At 38.2% G+C, this 12724-nt stretch overlaps 1 protein-coding gene across 2 annotated transcripts in view; it reads left to right on the top strand.

The window, feature by feature from the left end:
* Positions 1 to 2074: 2074 nt before the first annotated feature.
* Positions 2075 to 12724, top strand: part of tspan4a (tetraspanin 4a) — a 247487-nt gene continuing 236837 nt past the window's right edge. Inside the window, exon 1 of one of the 2 annotated variants that reach the window (XM_084737817.1) lies at positions 2075 to 2093. The gene's annotated coding sequence lies outside the window, so the exon portion shown is untranslated. Of the gene's footprint in view, positions 2094 to 10193; positions 10295 to 12724 lie in introns of those variants that run through there. The other variant, XM_084737737.1, reaches the window with a different exon arrangement.

Raw genomic sequence — 12724 nt, 5'->3', positions numbered from 1 at the left:
TCCAGTTTCTTAAATGTGAACATTTTCTGGTTTCTTTACTCCTCTCTGACAGGAAATTGAATATCTTTGGGTTGCGACTAAAATAAGATATTTGAGGATGTAATCTTGGACTTTGGCAAACACTGACTGACATTTTTCAGCATTTTCTAACATTTTTAAAAAAGCGACTATCAGTCAGTTAATTGAGAAAATAATCATTAGTTGCAGCCCTAATTCAGTAAGGGCTTTAAACACTATTAAATTCAACACTGAAGCATAAAACATTATGACTCTAACACTTTAGAGTGTTAAGCTGTGAAATAAAAAGTAAAGTACAATATTTTCCTCTGAAATGTAATGGAGTAGATGTGTAAAAATGTATCCCCTCCTTGCATTTAAAAATGCATTTTTGTTTCTCTTTTATTTTCTTTTGTAGGTATGTTGTTTGTCTTTTGTCTCTGTCTTTTGTACAAGTAGTGTACATATAAGTTCTTATAAATAAAGGTGGAAAAAAAAATCCAATCCTTAACATGTGACAGATTAGGCTACAGTTCTCTCCCACATTACCTCCTGTGTCAAACAGTGGAAAAATACTAATCCAAGATAAACACTAACCCAGTAAAGATATGGTTGACTTCAAAAGGGATAAAGTCACGTACAAGGCAAAAAACAAACAAACAAACAAACAAATAAACAAACAAACAAACAAAAACAGGTCTCATGCAGTCGTGTCCAAAAGCTGAGAGGAATTTGTAGTTTAAGAAAAAAATCAGTGAAGACTTGAGGACTAATACTTAAAGTCACTGTATTACAATCAAAGGAGTTAGTTTATGAAAAAACTGTTATTACAAAATTCAAAAGTGGACAAAAGTGGTAAGTTTTTCACCTCCAAAACCACAAAATGTAATATAAAAAATGAAATTATCTGGTGGCTTGGTTGGTGGACTGTGTGCGCTCCATGTGCTTAGGCTGTGGGTCCTCTGCAGTGGCTGTTGGTTTGACTCCCGCCTGTGGCCCTTAGTTCCTGTGCTCTGTCCCCCTGTAATGTCCTCACTTCAGCAGTCCTATCCAAAATAAAGGCAAGCAAATTTAAACAAAGATTCGTTTCATCTGATTTCAAGAAGAATTTGAAGTGGATTCAAACACAGAATGTAGAAACCTTCTTGCTGATAGTCTCGTTTGCTTATGTAGGTCATAGAAGTAGTAGATTTAAATAAGTTCAAACACATGTTAATAACTAATATACTGAATGGCCATAATGAAAAATGGCCACATGCAGAGTTATATATATAATTTAATCTATAACAAGGCATCACGTGAATAAATGTAGACTACTTAATTACATTCCATCACTGACACTAATAATTTATCTGCATGTCATAATTGATCGACTGGCACTGAATCATTTAATATAATTGGTCTTGAAATGTGCCACTTTTCCTCTGAAGGCTCTGTAGGTGTTACTACTGTGTGCATTTTGTTAATTTAATGTTGCTTATTGTATTTTATCGTGTAGTTTCTCTTCTCTGCTGCCTTTCTTATTTTCTTGCGTTCAGTTACAAATAAAACTTTTTACATATGTATGACAAATATGATTCACAAAGTTGTACCAGTAATGTCATTCTGCAAGTCATAACTATATTACATATCCTACATATGTACAGTGTTGGGCAGTAGCGGCGTTACTAGTTTAACTACGTTTCTCAGTAACGTGGTAGTAACGTCGCTGTTTTCTACATCAAATAGCTTTTCAGTAGTGAAGCTACTTTAGTGATCAAATAACGCGGTAGCGTCCCCAAAAGCTACATTTCCCCACGCATTTCTAAACCTTAAATGCATCTCTTCCGTGTGACGTCATGTACCTGTCCTCCTGCTGATGGCCGCCATAGACTGGGTATAAAAAGATGCCCGCGAATTGTGTCATTAAGGTTAGGGTCAGATAATGGCAGAGGAGGGGGCAGAGACGTGTACATCTCGTGAATCTCCATGGCCAAACCTTATTGATCTAGTCCTCGCAGAACAGTTACACGTTCCGGTGTTTACTGTGGAACCCTAAAAGGAAGTTCCTGTCAACATCCAAGACGTCCAACGCAAATTTACGGACACACGTTCAGGTATTTCCCGAAGTTAACACGACCATCGCTAGCAAAGCTAATCATCACAACTCAGTCAGCAAACACCAACAGCTAACGTGGTACTTAGCTAGCAGCATGTACTTTGACAGCAAAAGAATAAGACAGGAGAAGCTGAAAAGTATAACTTTGGGTTATATTACTAAGAAATAATACAAAACCAAATTGTTGTGGTCAATTTAAATAAATAAATAGATATTTGTTTAGATGGCTCCTAGTACTGAAGGGGGGTAATAAATATACTACTAAACATAGACAGACAGATACATAGACACAGACTTTATTTTTACTTTAAAAATAGCTTTGATGTAGTTAAACTACTTTTATCATTTTATTCTAGCTTAGCTCACCACATTTCTCTGCTGTGTAGCTTCAGTGTAGTGAAGCTTCATTTAATGTAGAATAAGTTGTATCTTAGCTCACTACATTTTTCAAGTAGCCTGCCCAACACTGCATATGTATATATGCCTCCTAAGTAACAATTGCAACTATTAGATACCTTAAACTTTATAGCTACTTGTCATAGTTTATTTACTAAGTAAGTGGCATTGAGTAATTTAACATTCCTTTCGAAAACACGTTCTGTGTGTTTTGCCTTCTTCAAGGAAATGGTTTGCTGAGCACAATGGGCACAACACCCTGGAAAAACAGCCTTAAAATGCTTTAAGTAGCTTAGTTTGAAAGCATTTTTGGGTTTGTGAAATGACGACAAGGCATTTCCTTTTTAAATAAAAATGACAATATTGCAAATGACATATCAGGCAAAGATGCCTACTCATTGTGACACAAAAAAAGGAAATCTTACAACAATCTCAGTGGGAGGTGACATTTTAACCTTGTTGTTGTTTCCTTCTTGTTTTTCGTCTTTTTTATCTGTTGACACCATCTCGTCACCTGCAGAGATGTGACCATGTCAGCTCTGGTAATGTCAGTCTGTTCTTGTCAAAGGAAGTTTAAATGCTGCTTCAAAACACTCAACAAAATACCAGAAATGTAATTCTAGTGCAAAAACCATATTAAAAGTCCTTTATTTTATTAGATTCGTTTTAGCCTAAAACAGTAAAGTGTAAGAATATCGACTCTAAAGCATTGCAGTTTGTGTGTATTTGAGGTTATTAAAACCCAGAAACAACGTTGACATTTCCTCTATGCCCTTAATGACAGCTGTGGTGGCTCAGGTTAATTTTGAACCTTAATTTTGATATATCAAACTGTTGTTGAGGTTTGGTTCAGTGAGGTTTTGTGAGCCCTGATGATTGAGGCATCCCTCTGAAAAACAATAAAGTATATTGTAGAAATTAATTGCTATCCCCACATTTTTACCTGCTATGCAACAAGAATGAATGACTCAATTTTGGCATATTTAATTAAACAAAGAGCACAGAGCATACTCAGCATTTTAACCGTGTGTCTTTGCATTATGTGATTTTGGTCGCTTGATTATCTCCATAACTGTACTGAGGCGTCTGTTCCTGATATACCTTTTTGCCCTCTGGTAACAGCTACCTGTGCATGGCTCTTTTACTTGGGAACAATTTAATTTAAGAAACCATTAAATTTGATGTGATTGCCTCGCTGTGCCTGTATTCAAAAGCAACACTTCAACCCTCAGGCTTTAGTAGCAAAGTGAAGCCGTCACTTACTCCATTGCCAACCTTGTAGGTCTTCATTACTGACATTTTAAAGAATAATTCCTGTATTTTTAAACCCGATTGGCCCATTTTTTTAAACATACTTTGGGGTTGAAATGACTAATAGATAGGCCTAGATAAGCAGAGGTGGGAGCAAGTCCCGTGTTACTGTGGTGAGAAACATGCAAGTCAAGTCTGAGTCCCTGCTATAAGTCATGTAAGTACCTCACAAGCCACGAAATTCTAATTCAATTTTTTTTTTTTGCCCACTTGGCCCAACTGCCTCATACACTGGCCTCTGCTTGCTGATCATCTGCATAGAAAAATGTAAATATTTAATAAAACAGTCAAGTCCTTTCAAGTCATCTGTCTCAAGTCTAATTCAAGTCTTAAGTCTGACTCCAGTTCTGGAAGTGAATCTCCCGTTTATATCCTCCATTGATGTTTCAGAACATTTTTTACATGAAGAGTTTTGAGCCTGGAACCAAACCAGTCAACTGTGAGATGAATTGTAGCCATAAAACTGTAAAAAAAAAAAAAAAGGCAAGGGTACAAGATTGTACATGATTATTTTAAGAGTGAAAGAGCTACTTATTCTAACTACTACTTACTACTACTTAGTAGGGGTGGGGGAAATTTCCGATTCTTAGATGCATCGCGATTCGGACGTGGACGAATCTGAATCGATTCACAAACGTCCAAATTTCGATTATTTAAATCTGTTAATTAAAGTGATACAGAAGCTTCTAAATAATGTGGAACTAAGAAGCGCGGTACGCGTCATCGCCGGGACACTTTGGGACGCGCACCTGGAGCGACACGCGCACAGCGGAAAACAAACATGGCCGACCGGCAGCCACCTCGCCATGAGGTCTGAACAGCTCCTTCTAATTTAAAAGCAGCCGTGTGGAAACACTTCGGCTTCTACAACGTCGACGGCGGAAGCGAACTGGACAAGAGCCACGTTATATGTAAGTTGTGTCGAGCTAAAATAAAATACTTTGGCAACACAACAAACATGAGAAGCCGTAACTCGATTCCACCCGACGGAGGAGTCGGGGAGACGGCAGGCTGCTGTTGCTGCGGCTACTAGTGGCTACTGTTGGTACTTTCCAGTTTGCACATATTTCCAATAGTTTAATAAAATATAATCGAAATGAATTCTTATTACAAATGCGCTGTTTTTAAAAATTGCAAGTGACGAATGCTTATTCAGTGAGACAAAAAGAAATGTGTTTGTGAAAAAGTGCATCAATATACATAAAGATGCATCAATAATCGTTTTATAATCGAATCGTAGCCCCTGAATCGTAATCGTAATCGAATCGGCAGGTGCCCAAAGATTCCCACCCCTACTACTTAGCCTGTTTCATGGCTGAAGTGATCTACTGGACCAATTCCAAAACTTTTTCTATACACCCCAAAATATGTTTAAAAAAAACAGGGTCCAGGTTTGAAAATACTAGAATTACCCTTTATTATTTAACAATATTTCCCGGTTGACACTGTGCTAGACAAGAGTCACCACAGAGAAGAAAACACGAGTGATAAACAGAGGGTACTGATCATCACATGAATGATTTCAAAGAGCTTCATATTTGTCCATGTGTGTGAAAACCTTCCTTCAACAAACACTTTCCACCCCACGGGCAGAAAAAAAAAGCCTCCATCAGTGCAGTTAGGAACAACTCAGTTGGACATAAAATATTTTTGCAGTTCCTGTTTATTTTGCCAGAGGGTCAGATTTGTTACATAAAGGTTGTAGGGCCGCGCTTATTTTTGTTTTTGTGTTTTACATGCGTGACACTGTTTGCTGCACTTAGGAGGACTTCACAAATACACAGCTTTAAAAATCACACTAATTGATTCTCTCTTCTCTTTTAGCACGGTGTAGAATACAGTATGTGACAGACGTTTTCCCTCGACACACTGCAACACACACACAAACAGTTACATCAGCCATGTGAGTCAAAAAGCAACTCATGTAAAATAGCTGCAATATGAAATCATCTCACTGTAGATACATCTTATCATATATATGACAGTGTTATATAAGCAGTGTGCAATAACCTGCCCATCATACGCTCTCACTGTCACATGCAAGTCATAGCAGACTGTAAATCATGTGCTTAAACTCTCAAAGCGACAGTTCACCTCCAGATCAAAAATACGTATTTTTCCTCATACTTGTAGTGCCATATGTGTCTAGATTATTTTAGTGTGAGCTGTCAAGCTTTGGCGATATCAGCCGTGAAGATGTCTGCCTTCTCTTGGATGTAATGGAACTAGATGGCACTCGGCCGGTGGTGCCCCAAGTGCCAAAAAAAATAAATTTAAGATTCAACAGCAGTGTCTCTTTTCAGAAATCACTTACCTTGTTTGGAACAGTTTCATGAGAGAACTATTTTTTTCCCCCACTGAACTTCACCTACCGTAAATGAAGCGTGTATCTACTCGTGGATGAGAGGTTATATGTTTACATCCCCTGCTCTCAGTTGCTCAAGCCTCTCACCTATGAGCATGCACACTTCCTTTATGGTATCCAGTATGGTGACAAGGTTGGTGGACAGTAGAAAGAAAATATTTCCAACATGAAACTCAAAACAAAGTCTGTGGATTATCTTGAGCAACTGGGTCATGATTTCTGAAAAGAGATAGTGCTTTTGAGTTTTTCAAATGTATTTTTTAGGATGCTTCGAGCACCACAAGTGCCATCTAGTTCCATTATATTTGAGAGACGGCAGACATCTCACCTGAAAACTCTGCAACTCACACCAAAACAATCCAGATGGATAAATATTACAACACGTAAGAGGAAAAATATGTAGTTTTGATATCAGGGCGAGCTGTCCCTTTAACATGTGCACATTGTGGTGGTCCATGGGCCTCTGTCAGGGCTTGAGTGTGTTGTTTTTCAGGGTTGCGGGGTGAAGCTGGAGGCCATCAGGGACCTGGAGGCAGCTGGCCACTGTCTCCAGATTACATACGACCTGCCCCAGCCTGCTAGTTTAGAGGCTTCCTCTCCCCTGGAACCAGCTTGTGTAATGCTGACTTTCCCTGACAGTCCCAGCTGCTACCTTTGTTAAGCAAAACAAACCTTGGTTAAATAAAAACCCTTTCTTGTAGTTAACTGTTGTATGTGTTTCTGTTATCTGCTACAGCCTCTGAGCTTCAGCCATAACAAAATTAACCCACTTCTGTTTATAGAGTAGAGAGTTACTATCCATTCCCATACACTCTTGCACTAAGTGTAGACAGCCTTACACACACAGTACATTAGTGACAGTCTGACCTATATATAGTTTTTTGTACAGCTTTTGCCTACAGGTGTGTGTCCAGACTTTTTTGACTGGGGTGCCCAAGTGTGGCACCCACTTAGGGTGGTGATATACTTGCTTTCAACTACACGTTCGCATACATATGACATCTGCATCCATCTGGAGTGTCGGTTGTGCACATCCTCAGAAATGAATGCTACGAGATGCATGACCCTGCAATTTTGTCTTTTCCACAAAGTTGACAGATCATCATAGCTTCCCGAGAGTTCCACCAATCATAGCGCACGTCATACATGTACATCTCAGTTTAGCAATCAGTGTTTTATTATTTATTATTTTTTGGTATTTTGCTGTGTTATTGTCCTTGGAACAAGAAATTTTCACTTGCTCCTGCAATTTAATTGCAAAAAATGGCTAAAAAGATTGCAATATGCACCACAGCTTTTAAGAAAAGCTGCCATGAAATCTGGCATTTTAGGTCACAACAGTGCCTCCAAAAGCCTGTGATATGCTGGAGGGACTGTCTAGAACTACTGTAGAAAAATGGCAGTGCAACATGGCGGCCTCCATGGAAGAGCACCTGTGCTCTCTGCTTATATAAAACATCTCTTTCTAAGGTAACAAAAACACAACAATTCTTATTTTCAGGTGATTATAGAGTAATGAAAACATACTTCTGAATATTATATTCATTTTCTACCATATTCTGCCAATAAATCCCTGTAAATCTCACACACTAGACCTTTAAGATGTTGAAAATCCATGAAATGTATTCCACTAATATTTATAACAACAAGCTCAGTGACCTGGTTTTGGAATAAAAAGTGAAAGTTGTCGACTCATTGTTGATAAGAACAAAAAGTGGGTTCAGTATCTGGAAACAATGTGCTATTTATATCTGTTTGGGGCATTATAAAACCCACAAGCATCCAGCCGTGTCATACAGCTTGTGTACAGTAAAAACAGTTATCTATATTTAGCAGCACTCTGTCGGTCGGCTGGTTTACCACTTTGGTTCGGATTGAAATATCTCCAGAACCACTGAAAAGGAAAAAAAGGATGGATAGCTGTGAAAATTTGGTGCAGATGTTCATAGTCTGCGGTGAATTATTCCTACTGAGTTTGGTGATCTCTGACATTCTCTCTGGTACATCCAGCAGACCAAAGTTTTCACCGAAATATCTCAACATCTTGTAATGGGATCAACACAAAATACACCCACGGCTCCCTGATGATGCATCTTAAAGATTTAGACCCTTTGACTTTTTTCCGAGCACCACCATCAGGTTCACATTTGTGACTTTAAGTGAAATGTCTCAACATTTATTGGATGGATTATCATGACATTTGGTACAGACATTTAAGTTCCCTTTGGGATTCATTAAATATTTTTTATGATCCCTTAACTTACCATCTGGTTCCACCAACAGGTTAAAATTTAATTTGATCAAATTCTTTGGGTGGTGACTAAATTCTTGGAAAATTACTGACAGTCCCATCAGTCTCAGCTGTAATTTGTGTTTACTGTGAATTAGCAAATGTTGGCATTGTCGTTGGTATTAAGTTAGCATCATGGCATCAACATAAAGCTCATGAACAGCCTCACACATTTTAATCTTGTCCTTCTTTCTACAAGAAACAAGCATTTGTTCTTTGCAGTGAAAAATGGTAGAGTCACCTTTTGTTCTGCACCCTTTAATATGACAAACAGCATGAAAAAGCAAAGAAAACAAGTGTTTGAAGTACACATACAAATATATAATTACATTGACAAACGTCCAATAATACATGTTCACAAACCAGTGCCAAGAGGAGATGGCCGTCTTCCAGTCCAAACTCATAAATATGTTCAAATACCATTAACAAATACCTCTGTGGACATGTTGTCCTTGTCTCCGTATCCCTCTGTGTGTATGTTCCTTTTCTTCCTCTGTTTGAATGTGTCTGAGCTTTGCCTCTTGGGAGTTTGTAGTCTGTTCTCTCTCCAGGTCTCCATATTCTTCATATGTTTACAACTTATAATTTTGTCATCCAGTTTTCTTTGATAAAAAGTATTTTTGGGTGAGTTTTTCCTATTTGAAGTCAAGAGATTAAGGAAAGGGAGTTGTCTGCTGTACAGATTGTGATTAATACTGTGGAATAAATCTAATAAATGGTGAAGTCACTACTCAATTATTGTACTTAAATACGATTATAATGTCCTGTTTCTGTATAGCTGTTCTTAATCGCTGCCACCAGGTTGGATTTTTCTTGAAATCAGATGAAACACGGGGGCCGCCAAAATCAACACAACATGAAAGTTCCTTGTAAAAGCTTTAAATAATCACTTTACTTGGACACATTTTCTCTGTCAGTGTTTTACTATTATTATTATGCAACACTGTAAATGAATACCTGAGACATCAAAGCTATGAAAAGTGGAATTATTCGGAATTATGTAGTAAGCAAAAATGTGAAAACAAAGCAAAATATATTTTGTAATATTTCACATTGGCAAAAAGCCTCTCTTACAAGTCTTCTGCACTTGCATTTATTTGCTATTTAATAACATAATTAAATCTTTGCAAACACAGAGGACAGTGTGTTTTGTGAGTGAGTCTTTTCACTTTTTATTGTCAACCCATGGTCTTCTCTTACACGCCTGTAAATCTACACGTGTGCAAAGGTTTTTTGCTCTTTGATATTTTAGATTCTTCAGAGTCGCCACTTTTTGAAATTTGACTGTTAATGTCTGTATATCTGATCTGATCTGACAAAAGCAGATTCACAAACCTCTTTAATGTGATGACCTTTGAAAATAAGCTGTCACAAGTATGTGATGAAAGTATTAGGTTATTTTTGTTGATGAAAAAGAATTTGCCTGTGAGCCACGAACATGTTTGTTCACTGAAGGCCCAAACTATTTGTATTTATTATAAGCGGCTATTTGTATTCATCAGACCCCGCTTTTAAATCGCCCACTGAATCAGAGCAAATTAGCCTATAAATTACTTTTGGAAACTGTCAGTGAGCCAACAGCTCTACAAAGCGGGGTTGTTGCTTTTAAGTGCAGTAGCTCCCTCAACACTAGATGTCGCCGTTCTGCTGTATGGCGAGCTGGTGACAGTCACATGTGCACCCATGTTGAGAGAGAGAGAGAGAGAGAGAGAGAGAGAGAGAGTGAGGGAAAGGGAGGGAGAGGGAGGGAGAGAAGGAGCAACTTGGGAAGTTTTGTCACTCTGAGGGAAGAAGAGAGACAGCCGGGAGAGAGTGTACAGTGTGAGATAAGTGAGAGGTAAGCAATTTTCACTTTTCTCTCTCTATTCAAATGAGATCTATAACTACAAGGCTCTTATTTCTCACTTTCTCTTCTTCTCTGCCTCTTATTTTTTTTATCTTTTAATACCATACTTCCAACATAAACACTGGTGACCTTGTTTTGGAGATTTAACTTCGATAAATAGGGAGCTTTCACAGGATGAGTTTGTCTAATTAGATGGGATAAACTATATCCTGGTTCCATTTATCTTGTGTGAATTGGTTAATGAATGTTGCACTTGGTTTACTCAAGGCTGAGATTACATTAATCATACTGGAGCTCATCAGTATGATTTGCTCATAAAACCCCTCTCTGATGAGTGTTTTTGCTTGTAAGCCGTCGTCCGTACAATCAGTTGTTTTATCAGCGTGTTATGATTGTGTAAATGTGGTGATGTGTGAGAACGAGGCTCTCTGATTGGCTAAGGAATGTTCCCCTGGACCTTGATGAAAGACAGAAATAAACTGGTGGAGAAGAACAACATTTCAGAATACCAACCATTCCTCCAGCTACTCCCTCCCTTCAGTTTTTCTTTCTTTTTTTACTCTGGAGGGGTTACAGGAACTTAAGGCCTCACTGACTTCTCAGAGCCATGGCTGGCTGGCAAAGTGCAGAGGAATTCACTGCCCTACAATGTGCCCTCCTGTTAGGTTCGCAGAGGTCTGAAAGTCTCCTACAGTGGATGAAGCTGCTCCATATTACATGTGGCACATTAAAAAATCATCTCAGCTGTAACGAACGCAGTAAAGCTGAGTTAAAGGGAAATCTATCCTAAAGAGGGTTTAAAACGAGAAAGGCGAATGTAGAGTGCAGATGTCCGAAAAGGCTAAATGCCCCATCTTTCAAATGTAACAAAAGCGACAAATAATTCATGTACCCACTCCAAAATTTAATGGGTTCTTCCTTGGCCCATGCTCCATCCTTACACCAAGTTTCATGAAATTTGGGCAAGTTTTTCCTAAACCCTCCTGACAGACAAACAAACCAAACTGAAAACACAACCTCCTTGGTGGAGGTTACAAGAGATGTTACTTGTATTTCTGGGCTCATGTTGTTATTTTGTTGTGCATTTTTTCTTACTATGCATCAGTGGGATTTGGAAAGCGGATAAAGAAAAAAATCTCAGCTGTCCAGAAACATCAACACTAAAGGTCAAGTTTTTGGCATCAGTCCCTCAGAACGAAAGAGAACAATGTTTTTATTTAAGCAGACTTTAAAAGGCAGTAGTCCAAACAGAGTTGGAGCCGTAGACTGTATATTAAATAGGCCAAAATCTCATTTAATAATCGATCTATGATTGTTTCCCCTGGCCCCCGTCCTCCCCACGCTTAGATTAAGCTCTGCAGGCTGCAGGAGCACTGCAGGTTGTGCAAAATTGTAAACTGACAATAACAAGCAATGATAAATTCTTCAGTGTGAGTCGATCAGCTGTTTATAACTGTCAGTGTTCTGTCAATGTAAACAAAAACCCACTGCTCTGAAAATACACGCACTGGACTTTGAGTTCAGTGGCTGCCTGTCTCACTGTCTGTCAGACACCATCAACATATTGCTTCATTTAATTGTTTCTGGTCCTTCTAAAAGATCATAAATTATTACACTCACTTACTCACTTTGCAAACAGTAAAAAATTAAAAAACTGGAAAAAATACAGAGGCGTGATCTTGGTGTGCTCAGTGGCAGCTACAGGCTTGACTGACAGAACATTTGAATGAGAAGCACCATTTTGTCTTCCAGCCAGAAAGACTCTCTCCATATGGAGCTTCTGTGCCTTCCATTATACGAATACTGAATATTCATATAGTGGATATGAATACTAAAAGTTTACACCCTTCCTTTAGGAGTTTCTGGTCAGTGCTCACCATATTCCAGACCTCTAACTGCTGCCTACATCTCCCACTTTTTTCAGCAATTGAAACAGGAATGAATAATATTGTAATATACTCTCAGATGCCAGTTTATCAGGTGCATTGTGCTTAAAAAAAGTCCAGCCCTGCAATAAATGCTACTTTAATGAAGGCTGTAGTGTTCAGTCTTTCCGTTTTAGAGAGGTTTTGATTCAACTGTATGATCATTTGGAGGTTGAAGAACTCTATTGCTGAGTGTTTTTTTTTTTTTAGTGTGCCCTCATTGATGGACAAATATTAAAAAGAATCTAATATAACACAATGCTATTCAGCCGCAGCACAAAGTACAACCTCCAAAAAGACCATAAAGTTCAGTCAACGCACCACTAAAATGAAATGGAAAAACTTCAAAATCATCCTGATTATTGGTGGAATTTATTGCAGGGTTGTTGCATTAGTTTTAGCAAGGGGTGTCAAATAAACTGGCAACTGAGTGTGTATTAAAATAATGCAATTTAACAGTTATGTTCAAATAAAGACATAAAACAAAATGGCACTA

The sequence above is a fragment of the Lutjanus erythropterus genome, chromosome 1 (assembly GCF_056507025.1).
Source record: "Lutjanus erythropterus isolate fLutEry1 chromosome 1, fLutEry1.hap2, whole genome shotgun sequence".
In the NCBI taxonomy this organism is placed as follows: domain Eukaryota; kingdom Metazoa; phylum Chordata; class Actinopteri; order Lutjaniformes; family Lutjanidae; genus Lutjanus; species Lutjanus erythropterus.
This window is presented reverse-complemented; position numbering and strand designations above follow the sequence as displayed.